The following is a 6,063-nucleotide window of genomic DNA, read 5'->3' as shown; positions in this document are numbered from 1 at the left end:
ACTTATTCTCTCTACAAGCGTTTTAAAACACCATAATTTCTTCATTATATTTCAAACTCCTCTTGCTCAGTTGTCTCTGCACTCGCAGCCCTGTTGACACAGGTGCGATGACGTAACTGACGACAGGACGGTAGAGGGTAAATTTCTACCGTAGACCAACTTCATACMGTTTCTACCGTCTACCGCGCAGCCCTAATTTATTAACACCCACTGAGGAATGCAGGGTGATAATGTTTCTGCCTCTCTGTGCTCGTTTGTCTATAGCTTTATCAAAATATCTAATCACTGAACAGATTTTAAAGAAACTTAAAAGTTAGTTATTGGCTCTACATCTATAGCTGATGAACATTTGACCCTTTGCAAGATGTCTGCCACAGCTAATCGACCATATCCAGCACAATAAGGGCTATGTTCTGGTAAATTCAACACTTCTGGGCTAAACTTTGGTGTGGTAGTGTCTGAGAGTCTTTATTCTCAACACATACCCCGAGCACTAACAGATCTGCTCGTTAGAGAAAGAAGGAACGCCAGGCCTTTAATTAGTCCCTGCAGATATTTTGCGACGTTGGCTGGTCTGGTGTTAAGCGGTACGTCACACAACAATTTGCAGCTGAAGCTCGGGCTTAAAATCGAAGTATTTGCCCAGCTGTAAGCCTGTTTGCCTTCAACATGGCACGCGTTAACTTCTAATGAATGAAGTAATTAGAGCATTGTAGTGAATTAGGCTTATGTGATGTCGTTTGTGTGCAGTTGTTAGAGACTGTCAACGAACGGGCAGGTTCACATTACACCATGTCAGCGAGGGTTAACTGCTTCAGCTCAGAGTAATGTGCCTGAGAAGTGAAGGTTTTATGCATTTGATGCAGCTGTTAAAAGAGTTGCCATGTGTGGAAAAAAAAATGCACTGCCAGGAGGGGGGCCTCTGGTGATTGGACAGTGAACGAGATGATGAGTAAGCCTCTCTGGACCCGCCTCCACATCCTCTTACACACATACACAAATACTGTCATGCACGAGCGGCGTTGCAACTCATGCACAGGGCATGCATTCAAAAAAGTAACAGACAGCATACCTTAACAGGCTGGAGAGTTGTTGGCTCCCCTCTCTCCCCCGGTCTCGCCTGCTGAGTGGGATCCGTCCTCACTGAAGGACGCGTCCATTGACTTGCTGACGCTAATGATGCGAGACTGCCGCCTGCTGTAAGTTTGATCAGCAGGCAGAGACAGATTGCCTCTCAGATCAGAGAGATGCCAGCGAGGATGTGTGACTGAGACCGGTTGTCTGCAGAAGAACTGTCAATTTTTTATTTATTTTTTTGTCAACCCACTATTTTCTGTTTTGCATTACCTCTGACTCTTGTGCACCTTTTGGATGGTGGACTGAACAGCTGAATGCCAGGTATAGTTCTCATACGTCTCTGTGTTTTGATGTTTGTGCTTACTAAGCACGTCATCAGTGAATCTCTGATGGTTGCTTTAGAAAATGCCACAAATAATTACTTTTTCTTTCCTTTCCAGGACAAACTTAATAATGTCACATTGGAGGTTTGCATAACTATTTGCTCTTCTGATTTTTTTCTTTATGCAAGACACTTGCAGCCCACACTAGCTTAAAAAAATGCTGCAGCTCAGTTAGAATTTGAGGTCGCACAAGTTTTACCACCTCAGTCTGAGAGGCAAGTGAAAGAAACAGTGGTAACAAATCGGTGTGAAATCTCTGTGCTAATTGCAGAGAGGATTTTTTTTTTTGTTGTTATTTTGAAGGGCGTGACAGCTCAAAACTTGTCAGTTGGCCTGGTGGCGCTCAGGGTGTTGTGGTCGGACACCRGGGGTTAAGAAAAAAACTGAAAGCCACAGTACAGCAGCCTTGAAATCATAGTGGGATAAAATTGCTGTCCTGACATGAAATAAATTATAGGGAGGGTTTTAAAAATAGAATCCCTCATCCTTTTTAGCAGATTGGTGTAATTTTGTGACGAAACCAGGAATGTGGAAGGAAACTTTTTTTTGTCCCATTCAGTACTTATTCTAAAATAAACCATTTCTTGAAGGAATCAAAATCATCTCCGTCGCCTTTCATACCCGAGTTTTATGCTTAAATTAGTTTATGATGGGAAATGACAAAGTTGTAGCCGTTTTGGTCAAACCTTGAAATTAACGTTATGTGCTGTGTTTTATGGCGTTGTACGAGTAAAGATCAGAGTATGTGTGRTGAATWATCATCATTTATTTATAAAGCACAATAAAAAACAAAGTGTTGTACAGGAGCTTAAAAAACAAACAATAAACAAAGTACAGGGTTAACAGCATGAACAATAAAATCAAACAAAACTGAATGACTCAGCCACAACTAGAGGTAAAAGAAAAATATTGATACACTGAAATATCAGAATATTTTGTTTCCTAATACTGTATTGATTCTCAAAAGCACTGGATTGATCTATAATTAAGGCTTAAAATGTAAACTTTCAGGCTAGCAGTTCATTTTTGTCTTATATTTTAGCCTCCGACCATTAGTTGTCGGACAGTTAGAAGAAGAAATGCAGTTTTCACTGTTGTTCAGTGTTCTTCTGATTGCATAAAAAATTAATCAGATATAATGCATGTAATGCATAGTGTGCTCTTTATACTGAGTTTTTTCTAATTTGAATCTTTTGGAGAAAAAGTGGCAGTATATCACCTTGCTTACTAGGGCTGGGTATCGTTGCCAGTTCTTAAAATCAATTCGATTGATAAGTTTCTAAATCAGTTAATTCAACTTCAACTACAACATTCAATCAGTGAATTTCATCAAGATGTTTCTTAAAGTTTAAAAATAATAATAGTGGTAAACAACTAAACAGTTTCATTAGAATGTCGTCTTTCACACATTTATTCATTGCAGGGATAACAGTTTCAATCAGAAATTGAGTACAGTGTTTAGTTCAAGCATCTGAACGAGCCACTTGAAGCCTTCGTTTTCCACCACAAAGTTCGGGYGTAAATCTTTCCAAACAAAAACTGTCATGGCCGCCGTTATTTTTAAGTTCTGCAGAGAACCAGCTGGTAATGTCAGTGATGCCTTTGATTCTTTTGTTTTGAACCAACTTGTTGTTAGAAGCTATAACGTTAGCACTGAACGTCAACTGGATGTAAACATATGGCAAGCCAGGAGTGACACAAAATGCGCTTCTGCTTCATCACGCACAAGATTACTGAGGTTACATCATGGGGRAAAATCAACCTCATGCCCTATGAATTTATATTACCAAATTTAAATGAAACAAATCATTTTTTTTACTCAGCCCTATTGCTTACAGTATTGCAATTAGGGCTGCCACAAACAATTATTTTTATAATCGATTAATCACCAATTATTTTTCGATTAGTCGACTAATCGGATCATACGTTAATTGAATATAAAACATAGAGCTTATTGCGCCAGAATGCAGCTGCTATTATATAACCATBGTTAGATTTTAGCTATATGCTAACTAAAGATAATTGCTGTGGAAGGCAAGTTCTGCTCTGCAGATATTACACAGGTTTCTCTTTCATTTTCTTAAAATGATCCCACACTTTGAGCTCTGTTGTCAGGTAGCCATGATACCAGAGCCTGTCTGTATAATGTCTTGTGACGTCCACGGCCTACCCCAGTTACCACTACTGTGCATGTGTGTCAAGGACAGAAAGGCAGATGTGGCAGTGGAAGGTGTCAAAGCAGTTTGGAGAGAAAAACAAAGTAAAGAACAAAAAAAGAAAACGATTAATCGATTATTAMGTTAGTCATAGATTATTTTAATAATCGATTAGTCGTCGATTTATCGATTAATCGTTGCAGCCCTAATTGCAATATATCGCAATATATCATATTTTGACTCCTGTGTTGTGGTATGTATCATATCACCAAAATCTTGCCAATACACAGCCCTAGCTACTACCACTCCAAATTTTTGTCAACATCTGTGAGATTGACATGCGATAATAGCTAATGTTTGTGTTTGCTGTGGTCACTTAGCTGTGGTGCCTGTCTTGATCTTGACTGGGGGTTTGACTTCAAAAGGAAATCAGCTGCAGAGGWAAATCCAGTTAATATTTTCTGAAAGTTTCACTGCAATCCATTCAGTGGATCATRWGATATTTTGYTGACGCTAAAGACAATCGTGTATGCAAACGTGAAGAAAAACACGACTGCCCTTTTGCCTTTGGCAGCGAGTGAAAAACAAAAACCACATCCACGACTAAAGCTCGTACCCTGTTTGTGTGCTAAATTAGTCCTTGCATTGCAACATTAGTTTCACATGTTTTGATCAGAYATGCATTGTTGAACAAATGCACCGCCCGGCTTCTTCTGGCCACTGACCCTTTCCGAGCACGACTGCCGTTTATTTTGGACCAAAGGAAACATCACAGCTGCACACTGACACAAATTCACAATGAGGTTTATGGAACATCAGCAACAAAAGGTTTTCTGCAGAGGAAGCAATGAGCTCATTTCCAGGCAGAAGTGATATTTAGCTCAGGAACTCGCAATGTCCTGTAGAGTTATGCCCGTGTGTAACCCATAACCTCATTAAGGATGTATGTGTGCAGTGGCAGAGAGGAAGTTTCAGCGAGTACGTTTCTTGTTGAGGTGTGCTTATTTCTTACTTGATTTAGAATTGAAGGGGTTTCTTGATTTGTGGAAGTCTGTTTTTTTTCTTTTAGCAAAACAGCAAATGTTTAATGCACATTCTGATATACATTTATTTGCATGCCTACTTAGATTTTAAGTTGGACCTCCTTGTATTGTCTTATTCTGTGGTTTTGTGCAGCTAATAGGCTTTCAGGTTTAAACATTATCAGACTGAACAAGTGGCCTCCTAGGAGACCAGCAGGATTCTTGAATCCAATGAGAAATGTTGCCAAACAAGCAAATTGGAAAAATAGGATTAATTTTTGTGTTGTTGTTTTTTTTAAACCACATTTGTGGCTGTCCTCTCACCCTTGAAATGGGATGTGGTGTTGAAAGATCTATTTGTTGCGAAGTGAAACAGATCTCTCTCAAACTGCTGCATCTCTCTTTGAATGAAAAGTGCTCTGCATCCTTCCTCGGGGCCACCAACAGATGCATCCTGCAGCTGCAAGCTCCTTCCTGTCTGCACCCAGGCCCCCCTTTTGTCTGAAGAYGTTGCTACAGCAAAGTTRGGACACCGGCTGAATTTAAATGGGTCAGGCCTGAATGGAGTGATGCTGGTTGGCTGGCAAGGGGTTCTATTTTCCAAGGTTTTAGTCTGACTGTCACCTCTAWATGTCAGTATTAGGGCCCCATGTGCAAACTTTGAAATGCTTTTTGCACTCATGCACGCAAACAGTTTAAAAGATCTTGTTTTTTGGACTCAGTTTGTACTTGTTTTGTTTTTTCCCTTGTTGCCAGAGAAATTTTTGCTTTGTGCAGTTCAGTCTTCTCCTGCTGACATGTGGGATAAACAGCCTCTCTGATGAGCTGCCATTATTGGCCCTTCAGGAGGATGTTTATGACTGAAGGCTATTTCTACTCAGGCCTCCWCCCCGGCTGCCTGCCTGTTAGACCAGGTCTGCTGAAATCAGTGTTGCTGAGSAGTTCGTCGCCTTTGTGTGTAACAGGAACTTCCGTGCCAAGACATATGTGCACTTCGTTCTTGCTGCAGAGCTGACAGCATGTAAGCAGAAAGGAGGCTCTCAGATCTACTAGTTTCAGTCAGAGAGCTGTTTTATGTTCTGGAGCATCAGAAATATGACATTTCTTCTGCGTGCCTGTTAAACTAGGAAGGCACCTTGTCTTAAAAACATCATAGTAGAAGGCATCAAAAACACTTCTATGTGGAGGATTTAAGGGGGGAAATTGTTAGACGTTTTATGATTTCCACTTAGGCTCATAAACATGCATGGTTAGTTTTCAATTTTATAAATGTATAAAATATAAAGTATTTTGTAGGGGTGTCCCGATCCGATATTGATATCGGATATCGGTCCGATATCAGCCAAAAAACGCGTATCGGATTTTATCGGCCGGCATAAAAAATGTCCGATATAAGCGCTCCGATATTAGCAGTCCGTTCCAGCA

The sequence above is a fragment of the Austrofundulus limnaeus genome, unplaced genomic scaffold (assembly GCF_001266775.1).
Source record: "Austrofundulus limnaeus strain Quisiro unplaced genomic scaffold, Austrofundulus_limnaeus-1.0 Scaffold39, whole genome shotgun sequence".
Taxonomy (NCBI): domain Eukaryota; kingdom Metazoa; phylum Chordata; class Actinopteri; order Cyprinodontiformes; family Rivulidae; genus Austrofundulus; species Austrofundulus limnaeus.
The sequence above is the reverse complement of the archived record's forward strand: the minus strand, read 5'-3'. Positions refer to the sequence as shown.